This window comes from Ambystoma mexicanum, chromosome 1q, assembly GCF_040938575.1.
Source record: "Ambystoma mexicanum isolate Mex_15411 chromosome 1q, UKY_AmexF1_1, whole genome shotgun sequence".
In the NCBI taxonomy this organism is placed as follows: domain Eukaryota; kingdom Metazoa; phylum Chordata; class Amphibia; order Caudata; family Ambystomatidae; genus Ambystoma; species Ambystoma mexicanum.
The window spans coordinates 1,496,083,314-1,496,095,966 of record NC_090922.1 but is presented as its reverse complement, the minus strand read 5'-3'; positions in this window follow the sequence as shown (position 1 = coordinate 1,496,095,966).

Here is a 12,653-nt window from a genome sequence, read left to right as displayed (position 1 = left end):
GCCTTGAGCAATTTCTGCAATCACTCCTTCACCACTGGATCTTTCCCCTCACTCCTCAAGCACACCCTTGTGCACCCTCCCCTCAAAAAGCCTTCTACCGTCCTGTCCGGCAAACTACAACCTTATCTCCACTACCCCCTTCCTTCGCAAACTCTTGGAGGAGCTTGCCATCTCCCAGTTTATCCACCACACTGAATCTGTTGGTTGCCTCCACGACCACCAGTCTGGCATCAGAGCTACCAGAGGCATGGAAACTGCTCTCCTGAACACCTGTGAAGACTTGCTCTCCAATCTAGATTCTAGCTTGCCCTCAATTCTCATCCTTCTTGATCTTTCCTCTGCCTTTGATACTGTTAACCATGCCACCCTCAGTAACCGGCTCCATAACACCCATGCATTACGAACCTGGCTCTGGACTGGTTGACCTCCTTCCTCTCTGATAGACCTTCCCAATTGGGCCCTTTTCTCTCCACATCTCATTCTCCATCTGCGGTGTCCCCCAGGGCTCTATCCTCTCACCCTGGATTTTCAATATCTACCTTCCCCTCTATCCCACTAGTTCTCCACCTTCTCTCCTAACTTCTAGGGTTATGCTGATGTCACACAGCTCTGAAGCTACCCTCCTCTGCCTCCTCTTCTTCCTCACTCATTCCCGACTGCCTACCTGCTATTCAGGCATTCTGCACTACCAATGATCTCTGCATTATTGCCATTAAGACAGAGATCCTTCTTGTTGGGTCCCCTGCTCCCTGTTTCCCTCCCACACTTAGGCCACCCTCCATGGGCTCCCACCCACACCACTCCTGTAAGGCAAAGATCCATGGTGTCATCTCTCATTCTCTCCTCAAATCACAGACCTTGCCAAGAAGGCCCACTTCAAGTTGCCCCTCTTCAGAGGCATTCTCCCTTTCCTCACCTTCCCTGAGAATGTAAATGTCTCCAGAGCTCTGGTTCTCTCCAGGCGGGATTACTGCAACAGCCTCTTCCTCAATCTTCCCAACTCCACCCTTTGCCCCCTTCAACTAATCCAGAATAGGAATGCAAGACTTATCCTTGGCCTCCAGCCCAGGGACTGAATCTTTCCAGCCCTTACATCTCTCCACTGGCTCCCGGTTGCTGCGAGGATCAAGTTCAAGACCCTCAGCATCATTCAGAAGGCTTTATGGGGCCAGGGACCCTGCTACATCCAAATCTCTCTCCCTACATACCTCCCTGCTAGAGCCCTTTGGTCATCTAGCTCCAATTCTCTGCAGACTAGACATTTCTCCAAGCAGAGAGTAGGGGATAGCTCTCTCTCACCCACAGGTTCCTCCCTCTGCAATGACCTCCCTAACCCTCTCAGACTTGAGACGGATTTCCTTAATTTTCAGACGCTCCTCAAGACCTACCTTTTCTTTTCTTCCCACCCCCTTCCCTTCCCCTTCGAATGTCCCTGTCTGCCCTAGAATGATGGCCTGGTTCCTTCAGAGCCTGACAGGGCACCAAGCCCCACCTTTTGTCCAGTGTATCACTGCACGTTCCTGCACTTGCCCCGTGGACCCCCTGCCTGCTCTTCCCTGGCTGGGTCTGCACCCTGTGCCATCTCAGCCCCAAACCTTTCACTTACCTTGTGGACCCTCTTCCCCTGCACTCTCTGTTTTCCCCACCCCTGTCCATCCAGCCTCCCAATAACTTCTTCTCACGGCCTCCTCTGCCCAAATGTTCACTTCCCCCTTCCTCCCCCTTGCACTTCTTGATACTGCACTTGCACGATCTGAATGTCACAAGGCCTAGTAAGATAATTTACTGTTTTGTCCTCTCTGTTACCCCATCCTCCTGTCTTGTTGCCCCTCGAAACACTTCTGTATAGGCGAATTATAAAAAAATGATAAATAAAAAAATGAACTGGAACACTATGAAAGGCATTATAAATGCTATCAACTCTTTTTAGACCTGCTGTGAAGGAGCACTTGGTGATATGCGTTTCCCATATCCAGCTTTGGAAACACTTTGACGTCCCCTGTAGTCTCTTGCTCTATTTCTTCCTTTAACATGGGGGAACAAAGTTCTTTCAAGTATCGCTTGAGCTATCTTATCTCGGGTTGGATTGCAAATGCTGTCTCCCCATGGTTCTGTAAGAGAACCTTCATATCTCCCCTGAATTTGGTATCAATGACTCCTGCTAGTACATCTAATCTAAACTTCCAGACCGGTCCTGATTTGGGAGATAATCTGATGTAACATCCAGGGGAGGTATTAGGACCAAATCAGTAGGTTTCAATCCTCTTTCTCCCGGAGGGATGGACACTTTCCTACTACTGCATATGTCAAACCCAATGCAGCCTTGTGTAGCTACTGTTAAATCTGAGGCTCTGTTACTCAATTTCTAAAACCTCAGGGATCACCAACAAGTTTTAATTGATCTGCATCCCACCCCCGACACCATATATGAGACAGGCATGTTAGACACAGACACAAAGATACAAGTTTCAACACTTTTGTTAAGTTTTGAATGGGGGTTGGAGACTTCCTAGCTAGCCCTAATTCTATAATGGGAGTAGTCTCAACCATCAAAGTAAAATAACCTAGTGTACTGTCAGTCAGTCAAACAAAGAAAAAAGTCTATGGGCCTCATTACGAGGTGGGCGGTATGGGGTTAACAGTGCCGGTAAAGGCGCTGGAGCCGTTAACCCCATACCTCCCTATTACGAGGTCCCCTTGTGGGACTCGCTAAGGATGTCTGGTTTTACCAGACGTCCTTAGCGGGTCCCGCGAGGGGGCCAGCATGCTAACAAGGGCCTGTCATTAACAGGCTTGTTGTTCGCATGTTCCCCACTCCTATTGAGCCCTATGGGGGCTCAAATGGGAATGGGGATGGTCTGGGTTCCCTGAATGGGGAAATACAAGGCCCTGCAAGGTCGGAATGGCCCGGTATTTCCCCATTCAGGGAACCCAGACCCGGACCCGAGTTTGGAGGCAGCCATGCCCTTATTAAGGGCATGGCTGCCTCCAAACTCGTAATGAAGCCCTATGTCACAAACCTATACTTCCCCTCACGCTTTGCAATAACTAAGTGTGGGAAAATGTATGAAAATAATAGAGTGTATCAAAAGAAAGTCAGAATGGCAATGAAGTTGGTTCACAACTCCCTTCCCCAAGGGGGCTCTTTAAAAGTTCCTTCGAGGTGGGTAGTGGGTACAGTACAAATAATTCACATAAGTCTTTCAGGCCTCCCTCACCTGACTCATTATTAGCTCGATATGTATCACAGTTCTCTTCAGGCTTCCCTCGCCTGTTTCACAAAACACAGTTCTTCTCAGGCTTCCCTCGCCTGTTAAATCATCATCAATATAACACAGTCTGATATAATGATAATTCGGGTGACTCCTTTACCATAGGCCCCTCAGGTTTCCCTCACCCGAGTCTAGGCCTTTCAATTTGTTGTGGGACTTCCTTCCCCAACCTTCTTGATTGTCACTTCACTTTAGAGTTGAAGACTTTCGAAACTGCATAGCTTTGCTCAGTCCCATGCATGAACACTTCGACACAATGCATCTTGGTTATTGTAGTTCCTTATATTCACATGTGCTCCCTTAGCACCTTGGTTTGTTCCTTAATTTCATTCATGCTCTTCTTAGCAACTTGCTTAAACATACACCCTCTTGGCACTTTCTGTAAGTCTCCCTTCCTTCATAATTTAAACATTCACTTTATTCATGAGCAAGTCCTTTTGGGATCACAGCTTATTTTCTTGTCAGACACTGTTAGGCAGAATCACATGCAGTGCCCTTTGGGAACACTGCATGCAATTAAGACTACATGTGTCAGTACAATTTCACCTTTGGTACAAGCCTGTACTACACAGTAATGTGGTAGCAGTGGCTGAGCAGCCAGACTTATCTCAAGAGTAAAGTGGGCAGTAGAACAAGTTACACAAAGGACCAACAAATACAGTGTTTCAAACAAACACTTTCTCAAGGTTTCTTGGTAAAAAATATACATTTATTTACAGTAATTTGGAAAACATTACACTAGCAAGAGCAGCTCAATATCACATACTAATATACTACAAATACACAACCAATAAGTTACTGAACAAGTTCAGCTCCCCTGAAGTGGCAGCAAAATGGCACTTCAGTTACTTTAAAAAGGGGTAAAAAGACAAGGTTATAAGAAATGAAGCACAAATACTTTCATAGGCAGTTCAAAGGATTTCAGTTAACTACAACCAGCAATTCCGTTCATAGGCCTGGCCCAAAGTCAATGGTTCCGAGTCTTTGTATAGGACAGCACAGTTCTGGTAGTAAACGGTTAAGTCTTTGCCACAGATCTTAGAAGAATTTGGTCAGACGAAAAGTCAGATGTTGGTTTAGTGAAGGAAAAGCCTTCGAAGTAGGGAAAGTTTCACAAACTTTCACCATGGGTGGAAAGATTTCCAGACCGCGTTTGCACAGTACCTTTAAAGTGAAGAAGAGTTGTTCCTGGCAGTTCAAGCAGATCTCGCTGTTCCTGAGCTTCAGTCGTGGGGACGAGAAGAGGGACGTCGGGAGGTTCCTGCACTGCCCAGGGAAGAGGCCACAAGCTTGGCAAAACATCAGTTTAAGGTGTGAGTGCCTTAAAGACCACAAACTGGTATCCTTCCCACTGGCTATCCGGTTTTCCACAGCACTCTGCTGAAAATTTGACCAGGAGGGGGAGGTGTCCAGGCGGCTTACGAGTTGGTTGTTCCCACCAAACTCAAGGAAAGAAGTTAACCTTGAAAGGCTTCTCTGCCGAGGAGTTTCAGGCAATTCGGACCTGCAGCAGGGCTTCACCGGTCATCCAGGAGTTGCAGCAGTCGACTCTGCTTCCTAAGTACCAGAGACCTGCTTTTAAACAGTTTCCCCCCATTAATTCCAGCCTGGCAGTCACTCACAAAGCAGGGTGGCTGTCCTTGCCAGACAGCCAGCTGGCCAATCACGCCAGAGTGCATTCAGGTCTCCTAGGAGACTAAGCACAGGGAGTTTCGGACACCTCCCTCACATCCTGTCCACCCCAAACACTCAGGCGCCAGAGGAGGGCTTCAGCACTGAAGCCTGCCAAAGGCCAACGGACAAAGGGACCAAACCTGGTTTGGCGCGCAGGGACAAACACAAGAAGGGCCTTTCCAAAAAGAAATGGCAAAAAAAGTCGACCGGGGTCTGTTTTTACAGATAAGTCTTGGGCGCCAAATTGAAAAACATGGCTGACCCGATTTTTAGCTACCATTGTTCGCGATCAGGAAAAATCATGGTTGTTTGATCTAAACCACTGCCACCAGTCATTCCAAGTAGGAAAGGCTAACATTTGACTATTACATGAGTGTTTTGACTCAGGGGATGCTATGCAACCCCTCGAGCACTAGGAAGATAGTGTGTGCTGGGTCTGTAAATTTAAATAGACTAATAACATCAATTTAACTTTCCATGCTCTGGGAGACAGTAGTCCATCCCAGAGAAGGTATTTAAACATTGGGAAGTGTGAAAGACATCCCTGTGCCACTGCACTGAAGGTGCTGTGTGACACACAGAAAAGATGATGCCTATGGAGTTGTTTTAAAACTCCATATCAAAAGAACACAAAATGAAAAGTTCAAAGTCCCAAAATATAGCAAAAGAGCTGGAGGGCTCTAAGGTAGAGGGAATTAAGCACTTGGGTGAGAATTCTCCCTAACAGACACTCTGTTCAACTTGCTTCTAACATTAATTTTTAACATAGTTAGTTTTCCACTCCCTTTTCTGATGCAGATTACAGTGCACAGAGATTTCCGATAATGCGTCTTTCTTTCTCCACAGGATGAATCTGTTACTTTGTATTTCCAAGAACAACAATCATATCTTTCTCTTCTCGCTTCTGCCATCAGATTCGTTGGCTGCTTGCAACATTGTTAACATTTGCTTCTTCACAAACCGGGCTCTCCCTGCCTTCAAGGACTCACCGCCTGTGATAGACTGTAACTTGCTCTTCTTTGCTATTGCATCCGAGGTCAGGGTCTCTTCTTTTTCCTTCTCAGACCTTCCTGGCTACTCCTGTTACTCCAGGGAAACAAGTAACCTTCAGGAACATCTAAGAAAGTATTCCTCCAGCTTCTCGACTTCCCTCTCGACACCTCTTTAGCTTCTTGGAGATACGACTAACTAACCTTGCTTTTTCTTCCTCTCACTCGCAATATATCAGTATCTCAGCCTTTCATTCTCCACAGCCTGGTGTTCAACAGCCTTTGCTCAGCTGCTCTTACATGTACTAGTCTCTCTCTCTTTGTCTTTCTGTGCTCCACCTCTTGTACTCTGGGTAGCCGTCAATGAGTTTCAGGTGTGTGTGGCAGTGACTAAGTGCCTGACCCTGTCTTGCCTCATTAGTGGGGCAGGGGCAATGCATATCACTAGTGGTAATCATCCTAGTCTCAGTCTACCTCTTCCTCGTCTAAGTAGTTGGGCTGGTAAGGTAAGGAGGGGAATTATGGGAGTTGTAATATCCCATAAAGGTAGAGAGAATGTGGGTAAACAACTGGCAGGAAATGGCGGAACTATGTCTCACCTTCCGGTGTCTCTTCCCCACTCCCTGAGTATCCCCTAACCAGGTGAACCCCCTCCCTTGTCCAGCCCCAGGGTCGAGATCCAATAGCGTTGCCACCTGAATAAGCGATACCCGGGGACTGAGTAGTGAAATACCTTCAGGTTTATCACAACCTCTTAATGCTGTGTGATAATCACCTCCACCCTTGAGACGATCTGGGGATACAGTGTAAATGTCAACACCTCTTAATGCTGTGGGAGAATCGGTAACCCCGGCAGTATTACCACCGGGGCTATTAGCATTACCGCCAAACCCCCCAGCGCTATTAGCGCCGGATCACAGGTTTGGCGGAATGGTAAATTCCCATTCCCCATTGGGCCCATTCGGGAATTCCCCATTCCCCATTGGGCCCAATGGGGCATTTTCAGCACTATTACCACCAGTGGTATTACCATTGGCAGTAATATTGCCAAAAATAGGTAAAATCACAGTGGGTTTACCCCCAGCTCAGAGCTGGGGGCAAATCCCCTGAGCCTGTGGTTTGGTGTACTCTTAAATGTGGCAGTAATAGCGTTACCACCGCATTTAAGGGTTACCACCAAACTCGTGATGACCCAGACAGTGTAAATGTGAACACCTCTTAATGCTGTGGGAAAATCAATCACCAACACCCGCAAGACACCCTGGAGATACAGTGTGCATATCTGCAACTCTAAATGCTGTGTGAGAATCACCTACACCATTGAGACTCCTTGGAGAAAAACTGTAAATTACAGCAATACTTAATTCTGTGTGAGAAATACCTACACCCTTGAGATGCCCTGGAGAGACAGTGTACATGTCAGCACCACTTAATGCTGTGGGAGAATCACCTACACCCTTGAGATGCCCTGGGGATACAGTGTACATGTCAGCACCACTTAATGCTGTGGGAGAATCACCTACACCCTTGAGATGCCCTGGAGATACAGTGTACATGTCAGCACCACTTAATGCTGTGGGAGAATCACCTACACCCTTGAGACGCCCTGGGGATACAGTGTATATGTCAGCACCACTTAATGCTGTGGGAGAATCACCTACACCCTTGAGATACAGTGTAAATGTCATAACCTTTTAATGCTGTGGGAGAATCACCTATGCCCTTGTGTTGTCCCAGAGAGACTATAAATATCAGCACCTCTTAATACTATGGGAGAATCACCTACACCCTTGAGACGCCCCGGAGAGACAATGGGTCACATTACGAGTTTGGTGGCAGCCGTGCCTGTAACACAGGCACGGCTGCCCCAATCCTGTGATTTTACCGGCACCCGCAAATGGCCAATTACCGGGTCATGCCTAGTTCGACGGACCCGGTAATTGCCCATTCGCAGGTGCTGTAATAAGGGGCTTTCCAACCCCATTCTGCCCCATAGGGCTGAATGGGAATGGGGAGCATGGATGCACCGGCACCGTTCATAACAGTGCCGATGCATCCATGAGTTGTGATCGCGGGTGCCGCACTGCCCGCCAGGTCAGACCTGGCAGTCAGAGCGAGAACTGCGAGTACAACTCGTAGTATGGCAGACAGTGAGAATGGTACCGGTGAGCTTACCGGCACTGTTCTCACCGTACCGTCAGGCTCGTAATGAGGCCCAATGTAAAGATCATCACTTCGTAATACTGTGGGAGAATCACCTACACCCTTGAAATGGTCTGGAGAGACAGCATTCATGTCATGACTTCCTAATGCTGTGTGAGAATCACCTGCACCCCGAGACTCCCTGGAGAGACAGCACATATGTAATGGCCTCTTAATGCTGTGGGAGAATCACCTACACCCTTGAGATGCCCTGGAGATACAGTGTACATGTCAGCACCTCTTAATGTTGTGGGAGAATCATCAACAAACAAAAGGGCAGAGGATTCAGGGCCTCATTACACGGACGGCGGTGGACCAAGGTGCTATTAGCACCTTGGTCCATGCCGGTAAAATATCGGCACCGCCTTGGAGGAAAGGGGAATTACTGCCCTATTCCAAGGTTGGTGGGCAGTAATTCCCCCTTCCCCCATTGCCCTTCCCCATTCCCATTTTTGCCCCATAGGGCATAATGGGAATGGGGAAGGTGCTAATTACGGCACCGCAAATTGCGGTACCGTAATTAGCTCCCTGGTCCCTTTGCGGGTTGGTTTTTAATGCCTGCAAAAAGCAGGCGTTAAAGTCTCCAACCCGCAAAGAGACCTCGTAGTAAGGCGGTAAGGGTTAACGGTCACCGGTACCATTAACGGTGACCGTTAACCCTTACCGCCGTCCGTGTAATGAGGCCCTCAGTCTAGGAACCCTCCCGTCCCCTGCACACTTTCAAATGTGTGGACTAAGTCCACTACTCAATTTAGATATTGATATCAGAAAAGAATGTAAACCAGACAATTCAATTCTGTCCAACAGAATGAGGATTTATAAAATATATAGTCAATGTTCATTCACAAAAACATAAGAAAACAATATCAAGTAGAGAGGCAAACAAAATTTGCATCAACAGGTCACAGTAAATTTGAAAAGGTGGTAGAATCCAATTCAAGTGGCGACCCCTTTCGAGTTTATTTTCCTCTTCTTCAAAAGGCCAAAATCGAATTCTTAAAGCAAAAAGAAAGGAAGGAACATTTGTATATAATTGTATATAATTGTAAAAGATATCTTAACATATGATGTAGTACATGAGCTGTATATTTCAGTGTGATCAATTAAACAATCTGTGTCATTTTTTAGTGTGTCACATAGTATAAAGAGAAAGAGAAAAGAACATCCATTTAGTGTGCCCTATACCGAGTGGGCATATTCAATCATTATTCATGATAAAGTGGTTCCAGCTTAATTTTGTACGGTTAAATTATTTATATCTACAAAGGGGATTCACTCTACACCGCGATTTGACATTAAACACGATCCTCCACTTAGACCTATTGTAGCCGGAACGGAGCGTGTATTCGACCCCTTGGCTGTTTACATTGACAAATTACTGCAACCCATCATACTAGCAACATCAACTTACCTAAAGGATACTACAGATTTTTTGAATGGACTCAAAGATTTTTCAGTCGTCAGTGATGACTGTATTTTATTTAGTCTTGACGTATGTAGCCTGTATACTTCAATCCCCCATGGCGAAGGTTTAGAATCGGTTGAATCCCTTACCGCCCTACTACGAGTTCCCTTTGCAGGTCCTCCCTTAACACCTGGTTTTTCCAGGTGTTAAGGACGGGACCCGCAAAGGGACTCTGGAGCTAATAACGGTACTGCAATTTTCGGTACCGTTATTAGCGCCTTCCCCATTTCCATTGAGCCCTATGGGGGCTCAAATGGGAATGGGGAAGGGCCCTGTGAATGGGGAATTACCGGTCCCACCAACCTTGGAATGGACGGGTAATTGCTCCATTCACCAGGGCGGAGTCGGTAGGGTTTTGGAGGCAGCCATGGAACCAATAGCTCCATGGCTACCTCCAACCTCGTAATGAGGCCCAAAATCCTCCACAAGACACAGATAATCATTTATGTTTACTAGAATTATTGATGCCCTTTTTGCACTCATAATGACGAAAAGTACTCCATGTTACATGGATATACGTACGAACCTACCTGTTCCCTTCTGGTTCTTCAGTTTCTTGTTCTCATTCTCCAGATGTCTCCTCTATTTGATTTTCTCTTGGCTCCTCAATTAGCTGCAAAGTGTGCCTAGGGTGACAACTCTTTAGCTGATTAATATGGACCCATTTGTCTTCTGTCAGCTTTCCTTTGCGGATGCTGATTCTGTAGGCAAAATGTGAAATTTTATGTACAATTTCAAAAGGTCTGTGCCTGCTAGGGAGAAATTTCCGCTCCTTGTTCTGGTTCCTTTGGAAATTGAACAAGTAGACCCTGTCTCCTACTTGGTATTCCTTTTTGGTTGTTTTTATGTCATATTGAGTCTTCATCCCTTATGCTGATTTTATCAGATTCTGCTGAGCGTACGCAAAAGCATGTTGAAGGTCTTTTCTTAGATTCTCAACATACTCATGTGTTGTGGAGGCGTTTATCAGTGTCTGCTCTTGTGTTCTATAGAGCAGATGCTGAGGTAGCACCATCCTTCGTCCAGTCATTAGTTCAAATGGATATATCTTGTTCACAGAAAATGGTGTGGATCTGATGGCCATCACGACAAGCAGTAATCGAATGCCCCAACTTGGCCCAGAGTCTGCCACAAACATTTTTATAATGCTCACAATTGTTTTGTTGTACCTCTCAACTCCCCCACTAGAGGACACCGGTATGCAATATGAAGTTTCCTTTTTACCCCAAGTATCTCCCACATCTTTGTCATCACTTCGCTGATGAAGTGACTACCTCGGTCTGACTCAATCCTTTGGGGTAGGCCAAAACGGGAGAAGATGTGGTTGATGATCAGGGTAGCTGCTGTATCTGACTTGCAATTCGGGGCCGGGAGACATTCCACCCATTTGGTAAACAAGCATGTTACTGTTAAAATGGACTTAGAGGAGCGAATCACGGGCCCAATGAAATCTACTTGTAAATCTGACCAAGGCAGTGTCATCCCCCTCTTCTGAAGGGGAGCTCAATGTGTGAGTGAAGTTGGCTGAAATTGTGCACACACAAGACACACCTTCAAATATTGGTCGAGGTCCTGGCCCATGGGTGGCCAGTATGCAACCTCTGGCAAGATTTCTAGAGTAGTGTGAAACCCCCGATGACCGGCTGAAGCCGCGTCATGGGTGTGACTAAGCATCAGGCTTAGGAATGAGGTAGATACCACCCACTGGTCACAGCCAGAGATGGATCTCCTTACCTACAAACCGTCTTGGATTCGGAACATTTTGGGACACTTCATCAACACTCTGAGGTCCTCTTTCCCAATGTAATCAGTGTCCATGGAGGAAAGTTCTCCAGGTCCTCAATGTGTTGGTAACATTTCCCAATAATTGGATCCCCTTTTTGTGCATGATTAAATCAGATTCTGGGGTCACCTTGCTCCGCTGGGCAGTTGAGAGTTCATTGTGAGCATTTGTCTGGGACATAGTGACAACAGTGACCTGGATTTCCCCCAACAGGGACTCGATCTCAAGGAGAACCCCCTGGATGGCTCCGCTTTTGGCCAGCTGATCAGCTAGGTCGTACTCAGTTTTGTCTGGCCCCTCTATTCTGGAATGACCCTTAATCTTTTTCCAATAGATGGTCATCCCATTAGAGGTGACCAGATCATCAATATTTTGTATTCACTTGCCATGTTTGAGTGGTTTGTTATTAGCACATAGCATGCCTCTAGTTTTCCAATTAAGCAGGTGCTCCACGAACCCGTTCCGGACATAATCAGAATCAGTGATTATGACCAGTTTGTGGAGTTGGTGTTGGATGGCAGTGAGGATGGCCTGATGAACTGCCATCAAGTCTGCCAGCTGACTACTGTGGGGACTGATTTTGTACCCAGAAGAGGGTTCTGGTGCATCATTCACCCAGTGTTAGGCAGAAACCTGTGCAGTTCCCTTAGGGACCACTGCAAAAGATTTAAGACTACAGGTGTTGGCAGTAAACCCACTTGGTAGCAGTCTGTACCACCCAGATTTACCTGGTAGCTGTGGCTGAGCAGTCAGACTTCCCTCAAGAAGAGTTAGGCAGTATGCAAAGTATACACAATAGGCACTCAGATACAACAAAACAAGCAAACACTGACCAGAGCTTTGGTATCAAAGTATATAATTATTTATTTAAAACACACTGTTGAAAACACTCCAGCACTCTTATTGTAAAATATTCTAAACACAGTTACTATTATAATATATACACCCCTTTTTCCTTATCAGATAAGTCACTGTAAAACACCACTTATTTTCATACAGAGGTGAGCGCTTAACTAGATGGCACTCCAATAAGTTTGTGAGAAAGGGAGGGAAAAAGACATAATATGGAAAGGTACACCACTCTAAGATTCAGGAACACTGTTAGCAAGGCAGAAGAGCAAAAAGTCACCGGTGAGCCAAAGTCCAAAGGCTGGGCCCACTCTTAGAGAGAGCAGAGCACAATGCGCCCAAGATCACACAGTTACACTAGGCTTAGAAAGTCTTGCAGAGGGTTCAAAAATAGTTTAGAGAGGCTTAGGAAAGTTTAG